The sequence below is a fragment of the Lampetra fluviatilis genome, chromosome 4, assembly GCF_964198595.1.
Source record: "Lampetra fluviatilis chromosome 4, kcLamFluv1.1, whole genome shotgun sequence".
Lineage (NCBI taxonomy): Eukaryota > Metazoa > Chordata > Hyperoartia > Petromyzontiformes > Petromyzontidae > Lampetra > Lampetra fluviatilis.
In genome coordinates this window covers 9,392,777-9,416,727 of record NC_136278.1, presented here as the reverse complement: position 1 = coordinate 9,416,727, position 23,951 = coordinate 9,392,777, and positions in this window count along the sequence as shown.

The window sequence follows — 23,951 nt, the reverse complement described above, 5'->3', positions numbered from 1 at the left end:
TTGTCTTTCAAATCTGCAGTAAAACTCGTTCAGGTCGTTGGCCAGGCGGGAGTCGTTAGTGGTGTGGGGGGCTCTGGGCTTATAGTTGCTGATCTGCCTGAGCCCTCTCCAGACAGAAGCAGAGTCGTTAACAGAGAACTGGTGTTTTAGTCTCTCTGAGTACAGTCATTTAGCCTCTCTCACCGCCTTGCTAAACCTGTTCTTTGACTCCTTGAATCTGTCTCTATCTCCACTCCTAAACGCTTCCTCCTTCTCCAACCTCAACCTTCTGAGCTTTGCTGAGAACCAGGGCTTGTTGTTGTTGAAGTTCACCCTGGTGCGTGTTGGAATACAGCAGTCCTCACAGAAGCTGATGTACGACGTCACAGCCTCTGTGAGTTCATCCAGACTATTGGTAGCAGTCGTGAACATATCCCAGTCAGTACATTCCAAGCACGCCGGCAAATCCTCTATAGCCTCACTGGTCCACTGTTTAAATGTCCTCACAGCAGGTTTACAGAGCTTTAGTTTCTGCCTGTATGCAGGAATTAGGTGGACCATGGCATGGTCAGAGTGTCCCAGTGCTGCTCTGGGGACGGCGTGGTAGGCTCCACTGACTGTAGTGTAACAGTGATCCAGAGTGTTCCCTTCTCTGGTAGGGCATTTAATGAATTGTCTGTATTTGGGGAGTTCGTGACTGAGATTACCTTTGTTAAAGTCGCCAATTACGATAACCAGCGAATCTGGATTTGCTCACTCCACACTCAGAATCTGATCGGCGAGCATGCGTTGGGCCTCTTTAACCTGAGGACCCGGCGGCAAATAAACTCCGACCATAATGAGCGATGCGAACTCACGAGGCGAGTAGAAAGGTTTAGAGTTTATACAAATTTATTCAAGTAGCGGAAAACAATGTTGCAGAATCACTGTGACATCTACACACCAGCCACTATTAATGTAAAAACAAATACCACCGCCTTTCGTCTTGCCGGAGAGTGCTATGTCCCGATCCGATCTTACGAGTTGGAAGCCTGCCAGTTGTAATGCAGTGTCCGGGATCAAATCACACAGCCATGTCTCCGTGAAGCACAAAATAGAACATGAAATAAAGTCTCTGTTTTTCCCCATCAGTAGTTGAAGTTCGTCCATTTTGTTGCACAGAGAACGTACGTTGGAGAGGAAAAAGCTCGGAAGCACTGTTTGGATCCCGCGTCTGCGTAGCCGCACTAGAGCCCCATACCGTTTACCCCTTCGGCGGCTTTTCGCTGCTTGAGTAAAGCCGAGCGCGGCTTTGACTAGAATGCCCACAAATTATGCCGCTGGATGCAGAAAAGTGGGAAATAAATCCGCAGGAATTGTTTCCCTGATGTTTAGAAGTTCGTCTCTTGTTAGAGAACTCCGAGGATCTTGGCAGAACACTGAATTAACAGACAAAACAAGACAAAACAGAGCACACCGACTGGCTGAGGCTGCCATCATCAGCGCCATCTTCTCACGAGCACCGGTGTGCTGAACAGCAGGCCCCTCTCACCAGCACACGTGTGCTGATCAGCAGGCCCCTCTTACCAGCACGGGTGTGCTGAACAGTAGGCCCCTCTCACCAGCACGGGTGTGCTGAACAGCAGGCCCCTCTCACCAGCACGGGTGTGCTGAACAGCAGGCCCCTCTCACCAGCACGGGTGTGCTGAACAGCAGGCCCCTCTCACCAGCACGGGTGTGCTGAACAGCAGGTCTCACTCACCAGCACGGGTGTGCTGAACATCAGGCCCCTCTCACCAGCACGGGTGTGCTGAACAGCAGGCCCCTCTCACCAGCACGGGTAATCAGGCAAAACAAGACAAAACAGGGCGCACCGACCGGCCGAGGCTGCCATCATTGGCGCCATCTTGCACAATCATTGGAAGGACGTTATTAGCCAAGCAAAGTCATAACTTGCTGTGGTGCTTCCATTCTTCCCTGCCTTTTGGCTGTTATCTCCGACTCTCTGAGTTGCACTGCCCTGATAGGTGCCTCTGCATTAATGGGCTGGGGTCTCACTAACATGGCAACCTCTGCTCCCTTAGCCTCGATGTATCGATGGTTCTGGCTGTGTGATGGGCTGTGTGTCTCACTGGCGTGTCCATCGTTGCGTGGACGCTCTTGCCTCTCACAGCGCAGTTGGCAGCGCCGCAGCTTGTGTTACACATAGACATGACAACATAGTGCTAATCTCCCATTAACACTGCTGTTGTGCGCATATGTGGGAATGGTGCTCTTGTGCGTCGACGAAGCTCATTTCATGCTAATCTCTCTCCCTAATCTCTCTCTCCCTAATCTCCCCCATTAACACAACTGAGGTGCTTGTGTCCGGGGATGGAATTCCTTTCCAGCTCAGACCCCACCTGCTTGACCTTCGCCACATATATAACCTTGTTGTAACAGCTCTCTCGCTGGTTCAGGAGTTCTACTGCTGGATTTTTTTGCCCGAGTACGACCACTTGTGTTGCGATCGAAACGTCGTGATATATATATTTTTTTATCTACATGACTTTACCAAAAGAACCAAAGAGTATGGACTCCAATTATTTCCCAAGATACCCACAAATTGATGTGGTTAATAACTGGGTTAATGGTAACAAAGTCAAGAGAAAAACAACTCGTGTAGGATGCTTTTAATTTAAAATCTCGACCAGTAATCAATTCAGACTTTGTGACAGGTTTGGAGGGGATAATAACAATTTGCTAAATTAAAAAATTATCCAATTGACATTTGTACATTTTTAATAAGAGCCTTATTCAATTATGGATTACTAATAGATGTTATTTGTAAAATATATGTGATTTAGCCAATATAAAACACCCCCTCTCCTCGTCAATCAAAATTGAATATATTGCAACCACTCGGTGTGATGTCCGAACATGGGGTGAAAATATAAGCCATGTCTCAAAACCTGGATTAAAATTGGTGATTATTAATTTAAAGTATCAAACATGAGCCGAATATCTCCGAATGCTCTAGGGTACAATTCGGTTATTGTTTTGTATTAGGCCCAATCGCACCATTTTATATTCAGACAACGAATTATGTTATGCAGTGGAGTGACCAAAATATTTTTACTGAATGAACGATTCAGGTACACACAAAGGGCATGTATGGGAATTGACACAAGTATAGACAACAATGCGAAGCACGATTGATTATGGAGTTTTTAATTGTAAATGCAATGCTACTTTTAACGAGTGAACTTGACGCTAGGATACAAAAGTGTTGTCCTTCCCCTGCACCTTCAATTAGCATGGTTGGCTACGTACGGTGCGAAAGAAGTTCAACATGCGTACGTACATATGGGAACGATTTTCAGTGAGAATCTTTCAAAAACATGTTATTCTTCCCCAAAAAAAATACATTCCGTAGTTTAGCGACACACATTACAGAATGCTATCTCACAGGCCCCAAGGGTGATGTGATTGCTCCTCTACAGTGTTTTTTTGTGTCACGTTAACTCAAGCTGTGCAGCAATGTTGCTACGTCAATTGTTAAAACTACAGTGAAATACGCCCAAGTCGTATTATCTAACGCGTGATGATATGCCCAAACACAGCTTGGCTGGAGCACTGCCCACAAGATGTGAACTCCAAACTGACCCTGCTGACAAGGGGGACTTCTGTGTTGGACTGAGTATCGTGTCTGATGGGTTCATAGAGCCCATAACAGCAACAACAGCCACCATTCGAAAATAATTGACGATAATGTTACTACAGTGCTTCTGCCAGGCGAGGTGCATTTAAAGGGCACGTAAAGTGTTGAAGGCTCGCAGGAAGGAGGGCATCAGACAGATCTATGCTGTGATGACTGGTGCAACCTTGCTGTGTTTTAGCCACCTGGCACTGCTTTTTGTTGTGATCATTGCTCTATTTTTGGCTATAAGTATTGAGATATATATTTTCTTTTAATACGAACATATCCACATCAAAACCACTTCAGCTCTGCACCTGTTGTACATGCAAAGTGTACCCAACTACTGACAATTAATCATACTCAGTGGTCAGAGAATGGCCCATTTGTGGTCCAGATTCGTGGCTCAACATTGCAGGAGGCAAGAGGTTCTGATTTCGTAACACCTTTTCAATCCATCCTTGCACTTCCATTGACTCCAGATCAGGGCACAAAGGTCAGGAAGTAAAGTGGCATTTATTTTACATCGGAAAGGACTAGGTTTGGATACTTAACGTTAAAATATATATTTTAATTATACTAAATGACTGCTTTGACAGTGGTGCACAGGCAGCAACAACATAAAAAAAACATTTGATGAGTCAGACTACCGTAGCACACTAATATATTTAAGAGGTTGATGTTTTGGAACAGGCAGAGATATTGTTGGAGACTAAACTTTACATGGTAATTCCCGAAAAAAAACGAAGATGAAAATTAACAAAGTTGAATTTACAGGTATACAGGTACTCTTTGGTTTTTTCGGTAAAGTCACATAGGTAAAAAATAAAATAAATGAAAACAACTAAATAAAATTACGACATTCCGGGCGCAACACAAGCATCCTTCTTCAGGTGAGGACAACGTAGCGAAAGCACAACCACTTAAGTGTGTCTAAGAGATGGCTGTGACGAGAAATTATATAGTCGCGGGGGATGGAGGGAGAGAGGGGCCATGGTGAGTGTGTGGGCGATGTGAGGAACGGGGTGGGTGCAACGTACGGAGTTCAAACTAAAGCTTTGTGATGCTGGGGCGGAAGTAGATAAGGAAGCTAAGATTAAGCAGCCTTTTGTTATGCTGGCGGGGGGGGGTAAATTATGCAAGCTGAAGACACCGTGTAGTAATGGTGATGGTAGTGTGTGAAGCTGGGGGTAACAGACTGGGAATATGGATATGATTATGAAAATAAATCTAAACTGGCTGTCTATCAGTATACTGCACGGCAGCTAAAGTTTAACTTGGTTAATTACATCCTTCCAATGATTGCTCAATTTGAATACATCCTCTCGGTTGAATTTATGTCTATGTTTGTATATCTGGATGGCTTCATGGACACATCTTTTGTAATGCGTGGTTCGTCATTTGGCCACATGGCCTCCCAGCATTGAACACTTGCACAACCCCCTTTAAGAATGGAGAGTAAATTTCCACTCTTGCAAGTGGACACTAACGTGCTGTCTCATCCATCAATAGGCACAAGCGTGTTCTCCCTTCCAAGCATCATTCCTCCACCATGATCCCACTACAGCCTGTGTCTCTCAGGACAGAGACGGCATGCTGTTTACTACCCGAACGAATAAATCCTGGTTGAGTCAGGTAGTCCCGACTGTCCGCCCACATTCCTAAAACGGGAATTGCTGTTCCATCTTGCAACACGGCAGACTGCCTAGCCCTCACAGTTGTCACCCCTGCCTCTCCCATTAAGCCAATTTGGGGCTTTATATCCCTGCCCACTGGTCCTGGTTGGCCATTTTTCTGTCAAAATCTTACAATATGCCCTGCTCTCCCACAGAGGTAACACTTCATGTGTTTATGAGTCATTGCCGTCCCCCTTTGTCTCATGTCCTCTTACCGGTTTTTCCTCTGTACCTGGTTTGTAGAGGGAAACACTTATATGTGTGTTGAAGACAGAAGGTCCGGCAGTTTGTGGTGTAAATCGGGGTCAAGGAAGAAATGAGTGTGCTATGAACAACGAACGGGTGCCAAGGTCTCGGAAATTATGATGTGGAAGGTGTTGTTGATATCTATGGGACAAAAAATAACAGTCGGAAATTATGAAGATAACAGGTGTTTATTTACTGACTTATTGGGGTTAACGTAGTTGGGAAATGGTTACACTGGTGTACTTTGTGGTGTTATTGTGTGCCATATTGTGTGGATGAGGGATGAAGAGACAATGGAAGTGTTAACAACATAGAGGTCTAACATCAGATTAGTTTGGTATCAGATATTACGCAATTATTACAAAATCTACTTATATCCGTATATTGGATCGACGTACCATGAACAATCTTGTGTCATGTCCTGGTCAGCAATACACATTTTGATTCTCGTTTTAATCTCATTATGTATCATCTATAGTGGCTGCAGGAGTCGCAATTCCATTGACATGCCACTTTTTTTAAACATTGTGGACCACGTGAACTTCAGAGGCCATGATTAAATTCATGAAGAAATTACCTTTCGGTACCATTTTGAACCGTGTAAAATCAAACAGAGATCGCAGGTATCACGAGTCAATTCATAAACTCATGTGGTATATTTGAAGTAGGAGTGAGAGTCTGTAATCCAGTGCTTTGGAGACCAAAGTTGGTGAATCACGCAGATATATCTGAAACTCCCAAACCTACTGGACTGTGAGGAGAACAGAAAATGCCCGTACAACATTTGGATTCTTGCATCGTTTTTGTGTTAACTTTTGTGTGTTTGTCACTTCCGTGGGTGTTCTCTGAATATTCCTATTTCCTTCTGCATGCAGAACACTCATTAACGGAAATGGTAAATCATAATGCAGGACCTACTTGAAAAAGGTCTTTTAACTGAGTGATGTTTGCTTGGAAAAACACGACGCATTTTCATGATGTGGAATATACAGTGGGCGACAGGGGTAATATCAACATTCTCTTTTTTACGTCAGAGCATGTAAAATCTAGTGTGGCTGCATGGTTAGATTGGATTGACGGATGACTAAATCTGTAAAATTGTGGATCACATCATTTTGGTTCAGGATTAAGATGTGATCCAAACTATGTGACCGTGTCCCATTAGACCTGACCTGTGCACCACGAGGGAACATTGCACTTAAAAAGGATGTGTTAAGAGTTGTTGGTGTGCTGTAGGTTCTGTTCGTATTGTTTAAAAGTTTAGGGAATGGTTAGTCGAGCAGAGAGAATGGAGAAAATATGAGAAGGCCGGATGCTGATTGTTGGGTTGGGTGTTCAGTGGTGTGTTGGTGTGGATGGCGCAGTGTGTGTAGCTCATCATAACAGAAAATAATAAGTGAATCCTGATATACAGCTTTGTTCATGATGCGAGTTCATGATGCAGTGACCTCAGTCCCATTACAACAACAGCAGCCGACCGTCACTAAGTGGCGGTGACGTCACCACGGCGCATGTGCCAGGCCGTGTGCACTCCGAGGCCACGTGAAGTGTCAAAGGCTCCCTGACAGGAGGTCACGGGACAGACTCAGATGTCATGGCTTGACTAACTGAGATGACTGGCAGATGTACAAGTTGTGCCCCCTTCTGTGCTCCCATTACACACATGCACGCACGTGTGCCTAGGTTGTGCGTGCCAGGCTGTTTGACAATCTCGATTTAAAGCTTTCGTGACTGCAGGGATTCATCTTCTTGGTTCTTTCGGTAAAGTCACGTAGAAGGGAAGTAATAAAATAATACAAATAAAACATAATAAAATCAAATAATTCTCACGACGTTTCGGCTACAACGCAAGCAGCCGTCTTCAGGTGAAGAATGAGACACTGCCAAGCTAGGAGCTTATATATAAGCTGAGTTGGAGGTGGAAGAAGAAGAGAGCCTTAATAAAAGAATGTGCATATCAAGAGGAATTTAGCATATTCATGGGAAATGCATAGGAGGTGGGCGGGGGGGTTTCAAAGTCATATTATGCCCATGCATTATGCAGGATAAGCAGCACCAAAGGGAGGGGGGGGGTAGCATTAACAAAGGGAGGGCATGTCAATAGTATGTAGAAGCAATGAAACATGTGAATGGGAAAACGGTGGCAGGAGATCCGCAGCGGAGCAAATAATGCATTCCCTGTGGAGAACACAAGATACACAGTTAATGCCAGTGAGTGGACTGTGGTCTGAAAGGCACCATAAACGTGAACAACAATCAGTTAAGATCCGAAGTGGTTTATTACGTCCTTCCAATGATTGCTGAGCCAGAATCCATCTTCTCGGTTGAAATTGTCTCTGTGTTTGTATATGTGGATCGCCTCATGAACGAATCTCTCATGGTAGCCAGATGGCTTGCAGAGAACCTCTGTCTTGGAGAAGTCAATGTCATGTGAACCCACTGAATTGTAACAGTGATCTGCCACGGTTGAGGTGTTTGTCCTACCGTGTTTCAGGTCAGCTTTATGTTCACGGATGCGGTCCGAGACATGTCGTTTGGTTTCTCCAATGTAACTGCTACCACAGAGGCAACTTAGTTTGTAGACGCCAGGGTACTGTATGTCTGGAACCACGTCTTTTACAGACGGAACCAGATCACGGATTTCATGTACTGTGTTGAATCGTACCTGAATCTTGTGTTTAATCAGGATTTTGGAGATCTTTTTTGTGACCCAAGCTCTTAAGGTTAATGGTTACTCCGACTACACAATCCGCAAGGCCATCACTCCAACCGTCAAGAAGGATCCTGCTGAGGAGCCTTTCAAAACCATCACCTTACCCTACATTGCTGGAGTCACAAAAAAGATCTCCAAAATCCTGATTAAACACAAGATTCAGGTACAATTCAACACAGTACATAAAATCCGTGATCTGGTTCCGTCTGTAAAAGACGTGGTTCCAGACATACAGTACCCTGGCGTCTACAAACTAAGTTGCCTCTGTGGTAGCAGTTACATTGTAGAAACCAAACGACATGTCTCGGACCGCATCCGTGAACATAAAGCTGACCTGAAACACGGTAGGACAAACACCTCAGCCGTGGCAGATCACTGTTACAATTCAGTGGGTTCACATGACATTGACTTCTCCAAGACAGAGGTTCTCTGCAAGCCATCTGGCTACCATGAGAGATTCGTTCATGAGGCGATCCACATATACAAACACAGAGACAATTTCAACCGAGAATATGGATTCTGGCTCAGCAATCATTGGAAGGACGTGATAAACCACTTCGGATCTTAACTGATTGTTGTTCACGTTTATGGTGACTTTCAGACCGCAGTCCACTCACTGGCATTAACTGTGTATCTTGTGTTCTCCACAGGGAATGCATTATTTGCTCCGCTGCGGATCTCCTGCCACCGTTTTCCCATTCACATGTTTCATTGCTTCTACATACTATTAACATGCCCTCCCTTTGTTAATGCTACCCCCCCCTCCCTTTGGTGCTGCTGATCCTGCATAATGCATGGGCATAATATGACTTTGAAACCCCCCCGCCCACCTCCTACGCATTTCCCATGAATATGCTAAATTCCTCTTGATATGCACATTCTTTTGTTAAGGTTCTCTTCTTCTTCCACCTCCAACTCAGCTCATATATAAGCTCCTAGCTTGGCAGTGTCTCATTCTTCACCTGAAGACGGCTGCTTGCGTTGTAGCCGAAACGTCGTGAGAATTATTTGATTTTATTATGTTTTATTTTTATTATTTTATTACTTCCCTTCTACGTGACTTTACCGAAAGAACCAAGAAGATGTTTGACAATCGTTTAAGGCTCCATTCATGACAAGATAGATTTAGAATCACATTTTGGAATATCCTGGAGAATATATTAGAACTTCTTTAAACAGCGTTGACACCTGCTGTTCTGCTCACAGTATCTTTCTCCAGGCACCAACGGCCATCTGTAGGGGTATTTTCAAACCAACGACAGAACTTGGGTTGCCACCTGTAAGGTACAACAACCTGGACATATGTGGGTAGAAAATATCTCACAATGCCAGAAGTGGGGAGGACTTAATGTAAATTCGTTGTCAAGTGTGGTGTACTGTATTACACATCTCACAAAAACCTGGACTTTTAATGTCTTGAAAATACTGATTTCCCAGGACAGGTGGTGGTCAGAAGGAGGAGGATCCTGGGAAAAGCAGGACAAGTGGCAACCCTACCCCTAAATACCATAAAGGTCCCTCAGGTGCCATTTTCTCACATTACAATAACTGAGTACTCTTTAGTAGCCTAGAAACTTTAGCAAAAAGCCTGAGGGATTTGCATACAAACTTATTTAACGGAATCGCTTGTGTGCCACTGGGCATGCCTGACAGGAAATCAATTAACTGGAGAACACCTAAGCAATGCCAACCAACGAAAGATACAAAGCTATAATACTTAGCACAATATCGCTGCCACAATCACATCTAAATGCCATTATATAAATGAATATACTGTAAATAAAATGCTTTTATGGAACCATCATTAAATACATGTTTCTGATGAGCTCAATTAGAGAGGAGGAAGAGTGGGTGTTAGGTAGTTGCCAATGATTTAACACGCTAGTTTCTACAGCCAACGTCACGATTCAAAATGCATGTTTTGGTGGGACCACGCATGATCTGGCCAAAGTTGTGTCATCAAGAGCCTCAAACACCTGATAACAGCCAACACATTGGCATTTGTACCATCGTTTAGCATGTCAATTATAACTGTTTCTGCTCACTGTTGAGGTGAAAATCAATATTCATAACTAATTTCAGCAAAAATATGCATTGCTTACAATTGAGGAAAAATAATAATACATGGCACGTTAAATGATTGTACACGTGTCAGGTAGTGGAGGATGTTTAAACATAAACCTGGCTAGATCATTAAGTAACCTAACCCAATAATATATTATGATTAATTGTCAATGCTACATTATTGGGGGTGGAGGGCACATCTTTATATAAGTGCAACAATATAATCAAATGATTTCGCTGTTCCACTTAAGTGTCAATTTCCAAGCTTTCATACTGGAGATGGATATCATTCCCATACATTTTTACTCACTACACCACCACTGACAAATCTATGCCGCTTAACGAGGCGTCGTGTGAGACTAAGACGCAAAAATATTTCATGAACGCAATCATTCATTTTCCACATTGCTGCCCTAAATTACAGAGGTGACGGCTCCAGCTGTAAATGTGCTGATACCACCGTCGGGTATGAAAGAGTGGGAAGGGTGCAGCGATGCTTTGATTTAGAAAAAAACAACTCGAAGGAAAGTTCTTTATCAAGAGGGGAGCCTTATTTATTTACCCCATCATGTGGGACATTGTGATAGCCACTTTGAATGGGGTTTTTATTGTGAGGAATTTGCCAGAGGTTGATGCTAAAGGCTCAAAGGGAGCCTCAGTCAGGCTTTGTAGCACCATTCACAGATCCCACGGGGGGCTATTTGCATTTAAGCTAGGGTCTCTATGAGGAAATAACCCTAATGAGTGTCGTGATTATGGGCACGGCCCCTACGTTTTGATCTGGTCTCTTGTCATAGTGTGCCAAGATAGCAAATACTCAGACCTTTATTCACGTGACAAATCTCAATCATCAGCATGATTAATCCAAAACTAAATGAAGGCCTCCCCTAAGCTGTTACCATATATCATGATCCTGTGATGTAATAATCCACTTTGCACCTGCACACGAGCTGATTTCATCACTCCATCTCCCTGGTGGCCATCGTCTCAGACTTGTTCCATTCCTTTGGTGCAACTTCATCATAATTATTGATCATCTGCTATCACCCTTCTAGTGACGATTCTACCCAGTCTAAACTTCCCTCGTAGATAGATGGAGTGCTATCTGAGGTAGGCAACAACTCAGTGCGTCGACTCCTGATTTCACACACCATCTGGACAACTCCGTCCAGTGGGAAAAATACACAGTAATAGTGGTTTGTCCCCTGGACCAATAGAAAATGTAGCACCACCACTAAGAATAGCCTGCGTGGATAGCCTTTAGCTTTTCCATTTCCATGCAGTCAAATACAACTCTACACATGTGATTTTCTGATCTCTTTCTGAATTAGTAGGTTTTACTGTCATGGTGACCACCAAGGCTGCCACCCCACTAGCTATTATCTGAGGTCTGAAAGCCAGGACCTGTTCAACACATTTGGAACAATCAGAATAATTCTGGCCATGTCCTTGCCAAAAATTTCCAGGAGTCTTAGGATCAGTGGTGATTCTGGCCTATTAGGAGCCCTATAATCAGAAATTATTTTACAAAACTTCTACTGAAATTTAGTGAGATGAGAGATACAAAATGTTGAGCTGTCGTACAACAAGAGAAGAGAAACAAAAATGTGACATAAGTAAAAAAAAATGCGATTTACACAATACACATTTGGCATAGAGCTTTTTGCACCCAGTGGAATATATCGAAATTGATTTCTCTAAGATGAAGGTACTTTGCAAACCCACTGGCTATCAACAAAGATTCGTTCATGAAGCCATCCATACATATAGACACAGACACAATTTCAATCGAGAAGATGGGCATAAACTGAGCAATCATTGGTAGGATGTTATCAACCAGTTTAAGTCATAACTGGCTGTGATGTTCCCATCCTACCACCTTCCGATGTTAGTTGTTATTTTCGGCTCTCTGATGTTACATTAACAGGTTAAATTTGTCACCCTAACACAGCCACCTCGCTCACCGAGCTCGAGGTTTTTGCTTTGCGATCTTCCATTAACACGCTAATCTCTCAATAACATGCTAATCTCTCACATTAACATAGCCAACTCAGGGCGCCCGCCGTGGAAGCTGCTGAACGATCTTACATTATGATCATTTTTACCGGGCAGCCCTTTGATCAGTGGCGGCTCCTGCAAAATCTCTCAGGGGGGGCAAATGTTTGGATGATTGATAAGGATAAGGTCCACCCATGCAATGGATAAATTAACAGCTTAAGCATGTAAAGGCAACTTCACTACTTTAATATTAATGAAAAATAAAGTGACTCTTACAATACATCTCCTTGTTTGTTTCTATACTCACTATTATTACACTACTTACATCACATTACTCGCTTAATACACTGCTTACTTATACTGAAATTTTGCTCTTCTCTCTTTCAAAGTAGCAAAGTGATCAATTATTCTCTCATTGAAAGCAGGCATGTTCCTGACTAGTTCCCTCTCCATGGAAAGCATAGCCATTGCATTCAGACGTTCCTGTCCCATTACATTTCTCAGGAATGTCTTGATTCTCTTTAAGGTTGAGAAACACCTCTCAGCTTCAGCAGTTGTCATGGGAGTGGTTATGAGGATGTTCAACAGAGCAACAGTCTCTGAAAAAGTGGAGGTTGTACTTCAGCAAAACCTGGTACAGCGCTAGTGCACCACAGCAGCCCTTGAATTCTGGACTCTCATAAATGACAGACAGTTCAGTCTTCAGCTTCGCCTTATTTAACATAGGGTATGCCCTGACAGTGATGTTCAGAGCCTCAACAGGGAATGTATGGCCATGCTGTTGAAACATCTCTCCTTGTAGCAGCTTGGCACTTACAAGGTGGTCGGAAAAGTAGAACCTTTCTTTGGTGTGCAATACAGTATATAATTTAATGTTGGGTTTGTCTATGGCAGTATATAGTAGGGTGTAGACTCGTGTGATGTAAGAGAATAAAGTTTAGATGCAAGCATATTATATATATATTTTTTACGACGTAGAATTGTAATGTATTACTTACTGTTAGTAACTCAACGTATTGTAGAGTATATTTAGTATACTGATGATAATATGTAGTTTATACTTTAGTTGTTTACGTGGTGGTTTTAGTTACTGCAGCTACATACTATTAACACTCCTTCCCTTCATTAATGCTACCCTTATCCCCTCCCTTTGATGCTGCTAATCCTGCATAATGCACGGGCATATGCAGTACTAGTCACATACCTGCATTTCCCATAAATATGCTAAATTCCTCTTGATATTTCATATGCTTTTGTTAAGGCTCCCCCTTTCTCCCCCCCTTCCAACCCAGCTTATATACATGCTCCAAGCACGTGTGCTGTTTCATTTAGACGCTGTCGCCTCGACAGACCTGGTTTTCACCTGAGGACGGCTACTTGCGTTGTGGCCGAAACGTCGTGAGAATTATTTTATTATGTTTTATTTTTATTATTTTATTACTTCCCTTCTACGTGACTTTACCGAAAGAACCAATAAGATGAATTCCTGCAGTCACGAAAGCTTTAAATCGAAATTCCACTAGGTGGCGACAAATAAAATTGTTGACTGAAACGTGCTGACGTATGATGACGTAAGCACGTTAGTGCGAGCCCTCCCGGAAGCCATAGAGAATGCATTGCAGCGCCCGCCTTTCGAAAAAAATCATCTTTGAATGTAAGTCTATGGGAACACTCTGGGCGATTCTCAGCCGGAGTGAAATTGCCCAAAAAGAGGCGGTACTCCACAGAACGTGACATGACGCTGATTGGACTATATCCAGAGGCACAGTAACGGCTAGCATAGCTCTGTGGTTGAATGAGATTGTTAATGTGATTGAAAAAGTCCCTTTCACACATTGGTAGTGCGTCGCCCAATCGCCCTAATGAAGAAACCGCCCCTGCCTTTGATTGGTGGGAAAACCCACCACCGTCGCGGTCGCTGCCCACCACTTAAATTAACATTGACTGCTGACATTTGGGCGATGCCCATTTCAAACCTTTATCAACAGTTTACCTTTAGAAGCTAACCCTTTAGAAGCTAACCCCCTCTTCCTGATGACGAACGCTTGTGTTGCGATCGAAACGTCGTAGTTTTTTGATATTTTTTTGTTATTTTCTTACGTCACTTTACCGAAAGACCCATATAATATTAATTCTTGCCGTCACGAAAGCTTTAAGTCAAGATTTGAAGAAATACTTTTCCAGATATTGGTAGAAGCATGTTTGGCTGAAGGATGAATTCAGCATCTCCTAAATTTTCCACCACCACCATGCAGTATCAGAGAACACTCTGGAGTGTCCCAGGTCACACAAATTGTTTGACATATGGAAACCCACATTTAAGATCATTAATATCACCATGAATTTTAATCGGCATTCAGTAAGCTCGATATTTGTTTGACAAACTATAAAATACATCTTTGCTGACTTCTATGCGATAGAGACAAAGATATTGGATCTACAATTATGTTGAGGGTAATCTAATATAGCAAATACATTCTAATATAAAATGTTAAAAAATGCATGAATCCTCAAGTAATTTTAAACTGCGTTGGTTATAAATACATGTTCATTATTTATTTGTTGTACAACTATGGTGGGGAAAAATATGTTTCTATGCGATGCACAACTCCGTGAAGTGAGCTTAATGCCAACGCCTACGTGCAGAGATTGAAAGTGAGACAATGGCATTTAATCATTGACGTACGAGTTGGGGAAAGAGGGCCGCTGAGAAAGTCTGATGCTGTTTGTTTAAAAAAAACGACTCTTGCCAATAACAGTCGGCGCCTGGACAATATGTGGTGCATGTATGTATGTTTAACCTCTTTCGCACCGTACATAGCCAACTGTGCTAATCAGAGATGTGGGAAGGACAACAAACTCAACGCAAAAGGCAGTTCAATTTAAATTAGTTTTTAATCTGGATTTAAAACTGCATAGCCCCGATGGCTTTCTAACATCAGAAGGAAGAGCGTTCCAGACGGCCGCAAAAGTCCCTCTGGAAACGTGCGATGTGGTGACCGTCTCTGTTCGTTGGCCAGCAAAAAGCAACAGAGATGAGAGTTGCTGGAGAAGTTGTTACGTGAGAGCAGGTGCCAACATGATATATGGAATAATTACATCCTCCTCCGTGATGTGATGCTTAAACTTTGCTGGAATGTCACCATGATATTTCTAGCATAAAACATATTATCTTGCAATCGCATAGCTTCAAGCTACTCATATTGGACTTCCTTTCACACCTAACCTAAGTGATATCTAAAATGTAACAGCAAATTGTTTTGGAAGGTCCAGTTTCATCATTTAACTCAGATTCTTAGCTGTGCGCATTTGGTGGCTTCAGCCTGGTCTCTAATGAACGTAGAATGTAAAGTTGCAGCCCTGAAATGTATTGCTCATGCCACTGCTGGCAGAACGGCCTCCCCACGAGACAGCGCTCGAGAATATATTTAGCCTACTTTTTACGCTGGCCAAATTGTCCGAGAAGGGGTTGGGAGTACTCAGACTTTACCCCACCAAACACAACCTTCAAATCGACTATGGTTTTTCCACTTGTACTTCTGGGTGGGCATAGGAGGGGCAGTTTAATAAACGTTCCCCTTCTTTCAACTACTGTGCCAGGAGATCATATCAAACTGTTGACTAATGGATTGTAAATCCACTGCAACACAGCAGATAAATGAAATAGTTTTTTTCATTTAATTTGCTCTATCCAAGTTCTGAGGGCCTAACTTGTAACTGTTTATCAGATGATGAAATAGTTGGCAAAGACACTGCACATTATGAGAGAATACCAACTGCTGGTTGGCTAATGGCAGAGGTGGGACAAAGTCATTGTTATGCAAGTCCAAGTCGAGTCGCAAGTCATCAAATTCATGACTCGAGTCTGACTCGAGTCCAAGTCACATGACTCGAGTCCACATCTCATAGGTGGGACAAAGTCATTGTTATGCAAGTCCAAGTCGAGTCGCAAGTCATCAAATTCATGACTCGAGTCTGACTCGAGTCCAAGTCACATGACTCGAGTCCACACCTCTGGCTAATGGTATTAGGAAGATCCACTTGTGCAATAACTGCTGAATGAATTGCTTAATGAACACATTGCTGCGACGTTTGAAGAACATTACCACTAAAATGGAAAGCACAAATTGGACATTATACCAATAATATTAAAACATGTTAATAAATAATGGCTGAAGTTGAGGTCACTTACCTTATCTTAGATTTGTTTTTATATATAGGAGTATATATGCAAATCAAACTATACAAGAAAATTCCAATAGGAATTTGCCAACCGTATTTGTAATATTAGTATTTTTTGAGGATATTTTTCTGTTCATGTCACTAATAACTGTCAACAAATATTGATAAACATGTTGAGGGAACGCCTATGACCAAATCACCCTGAATGTGCCCGATGTTGGAGCGAAGAAGTATTGAAGACTTGCAAAGTATGTTCAAACATCCCTCGTTGCCCCCAGTGCATGGGGAGGTATGCATCCATCAGTGGATTGACAAAATGAGCTGCAGTGTCCACGTACGAGCAACTGACAACCAACGCCAACTGCACTGTTGCTGTAAAGGTAAGTACACCACAATACGCAACAAATTTGGGACAGATGCAGTTTAATACTAATGTATAAACACCCAGGTCTGTTATTCTGTGACTCTGTGACTAACGCGGCACGGATTGGCTGAAGTGCGTCACGTGACCGCAAGCAAGCAGCCAACCAGAGGTGCGCTCCTCTCAAACATGTACGCCCCCGGATTGGTTGAAGTGCGTCACGTGACCGCGAGCAAGAGACGGGTGAGTGAAAGTGAGGAGACGACTGAGTGAGAGTGAGGCAGAGCCGTGCTCTGTCCACTGCTGGCCTGGGGGAGAGCCGCACTATCTCCACTGCTGCCGTGAGGGAGCCAGATGCGCTCTCTCCACTGATGCCCTGAGGCAGAGCCGTGCTCCGTCCACTGCTGCCCTGAGGGACCACCGTGCTCTCCACTGCTGACTTGAGGGAGAGCCACGCTGTCTCGACTGCTGCCGTGAGGGTGCTAGACGCGCACTGTCTACTGCTGCCCTGAGGCAGAGCCGTGCTCTGTCCACTGCTGCCCTGGGGCAGACTCACGCTCTCTCCGCTGCTGGCTTGAGGGAGAGGCGTGTCCCGTCCGCTGCTGCCCTGAGGGAGTGCCGCGCTCTCTCCACTACTAGCCTGGGAGAGAGCCGCGCTATCTCCACTGCTACCGTGAGGGAGCCAGACGCGCTCTTTCTACTGCTGCCCTGAGGCAGAGCTGTGCTCGGTCCGCTGCTGCCCTGAGGGAGACGGGTGAGTGACAGTGAGGCAGAGCCGTGCTCCGTCCACTGCTGCCCTGAGGGACCCCCGTGGTCTCCACTGCTGGCTTTAGGGAAAGCCGCGCTGTCCCCACTGCTGCCGTGAGGGAGAGCCGTGCTGTTCACTGCTGCCCTGAGGCAGAGCCGTGCTCGGTCCGCTGCTGCCCTGAGGGAGTGCCGTGCTGTCTCCACTGCTGTGGTTGCTCGGGGTCGCTAAAGGCTTTGGTTGTGCGGGGGCGCTACAGGCACCCCCGCACAACCACAAAAGGTGTACTTTTGCATTTCAGAATGGCAGCCGTTAAAAAAATCTTACCTTTAAGGACAGAATCCTTTGCAAACATTTCAGTATTGATTTATAAGTGTTACAAAAATAATAGTTAAAGTTTCTTAACCTTTCATTTTTGTTCAAGTTATAAAGGCATGGCATGATAACATAAGCAACTTGACTAAAGTTGGTCTAATTTACATTGCATAGTCTTGCAATGTTATACAAATTATTTCAAATGTATTACATGAAGAACACAATAAGATATATTCAACTGTAATGACAGCTTTATATATTTGGCACATACTAGCTAACCATACATGTACCATTCCACATTGTATTTCACATAAGGATAGCAAGTAGAATCATGAATAATGTACACAAGCTTGAACATCAATGCAACCTAAGGAGCTTTGATGCAGCATGTTAAGAGAGCTGCTTTCAAGGCCGGTCGTATCTGGGGCTGGAAATCGCTTCCATAGCTAAAGCTTCCTTCTCCTCCTGATGGGTTGAGAACGGACTGAGGACGGCTGGATCCAATCATGAACAATCCCGCTTGACGCCAGTGATGCCTGCCATGAACTCATGTATTGTGGGCGTGAAAGAACATTTCGAAAGCTGTACAATTGCTTCCGAACAAAAACATTATAACTCCATTAGCTCTATGTGATTGTGCTGGCCATAGGGTGGCCATCTCTCAGGTACAAAAAAAACAAGCACATATGAGAAAAATAATATCTCACCATAAGATGGATAACTACGTGTAATTCCATTTTATTGAGTGGTGGGTTATATTGCACTACTGATAAAAAAAACACTTTAATGTCACAGGAAGACTTTCCAAGACAGCTACCTCAAAAAAGATGTCCTGGGAAAACTAGATCAGGTGGCAACAATAGGTGGGCACTACATAAGGCAGAAGAACTGAGAATAGATTGTGTGACCTGGCATCAGGCAGGAATGTCCACTCTTTGGGCTCCAGCTATGTTGTAGAGACAGCAACATGTCTACTGCTTCCCTTCTGCAATAACTTAACATTATCATTCTGCCATAAAACTTTGATATTCAACACAACTCTAAGAAAACACTGCAGCTGAAATTAATGGGAAAAAAATTTGATTAAGTTAATAAACCTTTCCTGTTATTTTTATATTTTGACTTATACATTATTTTTGTTAATTGGGCTGTATTACTCATTGCTATAACAGTTGTGTGAAAGCATAATTTCCGAATCAAAACACAAATAAGAAACAGTAACTGCAATGTAATAAACTTAAATAGAGAAACACTGGGTAAGGCTCATGCACTTAAAACAAATATGAAAATAAAAAATTAACTTAATAATTGATGCGATTTTCATCTTTGCATATGAAACATCACTTACATCATCGATATTTTATCTTTTTTTTATTTTGGCATGTTGTGCTCAATCTAATCTTAGATGGAAATATTTTATATATATAGGAGTGGCTTAAGAAAACTAAATAAGACAATTTCAGCTTTTGGACCCACGTAATCAGTTATATCAAGATAAAATGTTTCACAATTCCATATAAAACCATTCATTTTCTAATAGCGCATGATTTGCACGTACAAACTTTGTTCAATGGCCCTTTTTTTTACGTCAATGATCCTGGGCCTAAGCTCTACTTTGTATCTGACAACCTGCAAACATCTGCAGGTTCCCAAGGGATACTCTCAGTATAACCATCGATACCCAATTAAAATTATATCATGAACAAATTTCAGCACGTAGGCTAATACAATTGGACACGTGCTCCCTATGTTGACCAATGTTATAGTAGTCCCATATATATTCTAAAATAAACAAACTTCAGCATTCACGTAACTTTAAGATACATGACATACATTTTTTCATCAAAAACACCTCAAGTTAATTTGTGTGCAGGAAAACTAATGCAATTCCTAGACCATTAACAAAAACTCATACTTAATAGAATGCATTTGGCCTTACAACGCTTGCTATTATCCGTCTACGCATTACATTTAGTCAAGCACTGTCTATGAAAAAACTGTTAAAATATCTGGAAGGTCCGATTAATTAGTTTAACTCTCCTTTATTCATGTCATATGCAGTATTTACCAAAGCTCCGTTCATATACGCAAGGGAACATTGAACCGTGTCCCAAGCAGATCCCCACACAAGTTAATTGCCTGTCAAAGTAAAGGCAAGCATGCAAGCGCCGTTCCAGTCCACTTAAAATGTAGAGTAGCTCTGTATTTCCTGCTCACACCTCTACCATGATGGGTCTATTTATTGTTCCAGCTAAACAACGGAATCGATTGTCCTTACATTACTTATTTTTAGCTTAAAATTTAGCAAAGAATGGCAGTCTCGCGTGGGCAGTAAATCTATTTTATGATTGCTGTGGTAATAAGACTCTTTTATCAAGATAATTAATTTCAAACATTAGCATATATGCAGCAAATGGAAAGAAAACATTGTTAAAATCTCGTGCAGCTTATTGCACAAGTTCAAGAGGTATATCAATCTCATCTGAAAATTCTAAAACTGATTTGAGCTATACGCATTATCCAAGCAAATTTTAACAGACCTCTTTCATATTCTTAGGTTTTTTTTCGGTAAAGTCACGTAGGTAAAAACATTAAAAAGTAAAATAAAATAAAAATAAAAATCACGACGTTTCGGAGGCAACACAAGCTTCCGTCTTCAGGTGGTACCGTCACAGTCTTTCAATATTCGTATTGCTTCTGAAATGCAATTAATCTAATCTATTCTCAGAAGCTAAGCAGAATTGAGCCTGTATATTGCTTATATGGGTGATCACCATGCATAAAACAAAATGCCTAACATTTGTCAATTCATAAAACAGGTGGTTATAGACTGCTGCAGGCCTACATTTTGGGTAGGGGATGACAGTGCTGTACTATATTCCCAGGCTGTTATATTCCGACGGCTATGCTACCCACCTTGAATTGGCTGCACTGACCAATGTGGTGAAGTATAGTCGAATAACCTCCACGACCGCACAGCAGGGGAGGCCCTCATCCAGCAGTAGATTGACAAAAGAGCTGTACGTGTACATATACAGTATAACCTGAATACAGGTGAGCAGTGGTACAGTGGTTGTTGCACAGCACTATGAATCCAGTGTCCTGAGTTTGATTCCCAGTAATCTAACTTCAGATATGGCGAAATAATATCGGATCCAGTCCTGGGTACCCCTTCACTAACGTGCATTGACCAGCATGATACAGTATGATCAAACCATGCCTATGGCTATTAAGGCATGGATAGGCCTTCATCCAGCAGTGGAGTTACAAATAGTATAAAAAATATATATATTTTTTTATTAATTTAAAATTCATATTTATGAGGACATGTTAAGATATTTTGCCTTTAATATCAATTCATAAATATGATAAGATGAATAAAATACTATATACATGAAATGGGACTTTCAGCCAGACGAGATTAGAAATGCTATTACTACTGTAATGTAGTAACTTGGCGGGAGACGACCTTACGGGTAGCACACTCTTTATTTACACCAACTTATATTACACGGGTGGCTAATCTGCAGCCTAACCCACGGGGTTCCCCTGGCTACACCCACACGGGCTCTTACGCCCCGTAGCTTCTCGGAACCCACCCGGCTGGGGTGTCCGTCTCGACTCTGGGTCCCACAGCCTCGTCCCACATGGACGTCAGACCACGGGTCCCACAGTCTCGCCTCCGAGCCACACAGGGTCCCGGCCCTTACAAGGACAGCGGAACTAGGGGTCTCAGGGCCCTACTTCTTCAACTCCGTCTTCGATCTTCAACTGGTTAACAACTCCCCGAGTGCTCCCGCGCGTCCCCCTTTATAGTCCCTCATGCGGACGTCGCTGAGAGCACCCACCCCAGTTGACCAATCACTGCGCGCTGCCCACGATCCTATTTCCCACCTTGTGTCAGCGCGCACAACCACGCACCCCGCACCGCCCCGTGATCTCTCACTGTCGGCGCGCGTCAACACCACCACTACATCACCCCCTACCACATAGCTCGCAGCCGACCCGGCTGCTATAAAAAAAAATGTATTACCCCCCCCCCGTGTGTGCCCCGTAACACAAGCAACAATCACAACAACACAACACAACAAAACTCCGCCATCCGCAAGAATCAGAACATGCCACCGCGACAACAAGAACAATATGTACAATATGTACAACCCGGCGAGCGGCAACAATAAATATGTATGCAAAAAAAAATGACTCGTGCAGCGTCCCTTCATTTCCGAGCGCCCCTTGAACGGGACATTATACCGTGCAGAAGGGGAACGCGGTGGCGAGCTGCAATCTCGGGCCCTCCCCTCTTTTTTTTTTTTTTCATGAAAAGTGTCGTGTCTTAGCACGAGTCCGCCTGGCCGGTCCGTCGTACGGCACCAGACGCGGTTGACCGTCCGGTGGTGCCGGCAGTCCAGGAACGCACGGGGCAGGCATCGGAGATCCGCGCGTGCCTCGGGGTTCCGGTTCACGACGGTCAACAGCCGTCAAGTCCGAGACACCTGGGAGTGGGTCAGGCGGAGACACGTGAGGATCAGACTGCGACACATCCCTCCCCGAGTCGACGGCCACATCACACGCTCGGTCGTTACAGCACAAAGGGGGGTCATGCGGTGCCGCGAAGGGTTTCAGCCGGGAGGGGTGTACGTACCAACGGCGTTTTTCCCATTTAATCTGGATACTCTGGGGTCGTGCAATACGCACGATTTCCACGGGTCCCCTCCATGGTCTCAACAATTTAGGGGACGTAGCCAACGGTGCATGTGGGCAGTGCAGCCAGGCCTTATCGCCTGGTTTCCAATCATGCGTATACACCTTTCGTGCATGCAATCTTTCGTTAGCGACCTGGCGAGACCTTGAATTCAACCTCGCAGCCTCTCGCGCTTCAGCCAGTTTGGCGATATTAAATTTGATGTGGTCGGCCAATTTAGATTTCGCACGTGGCTGGGAAATCCCCAGTTGGACATCCATGGCCGGATCGGCCTCCCGCCCATACATGAGAAAAAATGGGGAAAACCCCGTCGCCGCATGGGGGGCCATTCGATAGGCCGCGAGTACCCCAGGTACCTGTAAGTCCCAATCAACCTGATCGTTGCAGACCTGTTGGCACAGCATAGAAGTAATCGTCCTGTTTAGACGTTCAACCATTCCATCAGTCTGCGGGTGGTACGGGGAGGTACGCACTTTCTTCGTACCCAACAGGTCGCACACCTCGCGCAACAAAACGCTCGAAAAATTCTTTCCTTGGTCCGTCAGCAAGCGTTCGGGGGCGCCTTTGTCCAAAACATAGCCCTGGACAAAGGCGTCCGCCACTGCCGCAGCCGACTGGTTGGCGAGTGGCCACGCCATGGGCCATCGGGTGAAGTATTCGACGCCAACCTGCAGGTACTTGTTACCCCTAGGTGTAGTGGGAAAGGGCCCCAAGATATCGAGCGCAACCAGTTCGTTCGTGCGCGAAACCTGAATGGATTGTAGCGGTGGATTAGCCACTATTTGTGGCGGTTTTCTTTGAGCACACCCCACACATCCCTTGAGGATGTTTGCCACGTCGCTCCCCATACCCGGCCAATAGTAGTCCCGTTGGAGTAGGGCGAGCGTTTTGTGAAATCCCAAATGCATGAGTCGTTCGTGAGCAGCCAGAACGACCCTACCCCACATAACAGATGGAACAACGAGCGTATGACGCCGGGACATATTGTCCCACTTCATCAGGAGGCCCTGTCTGACCACCCAGGAACCGACCCGCGTCTCCCCCCCCCCGGGAGCCTCTGCCTTCCGACGCAACGTGAGTAGGGAACTGTCGGCCATTTGGAGACGGCCCCACTCAATAAGAGGCAACGCGAGTAACGAGTCCCCGCCCGTGGGAGCGGCGGGCGCGTCGACCCCGGGAGCGTCAGTGGCGGTGAGCAAAACTTCCGCGGGGACGGTGACAGGGGGTTTACACCGCGCCGATCCCAGAAGACATGCGCATTCCGAGCGAGGCGACAACCGCGACAAGGCATCCGCATTCGAGTGCCGCAATC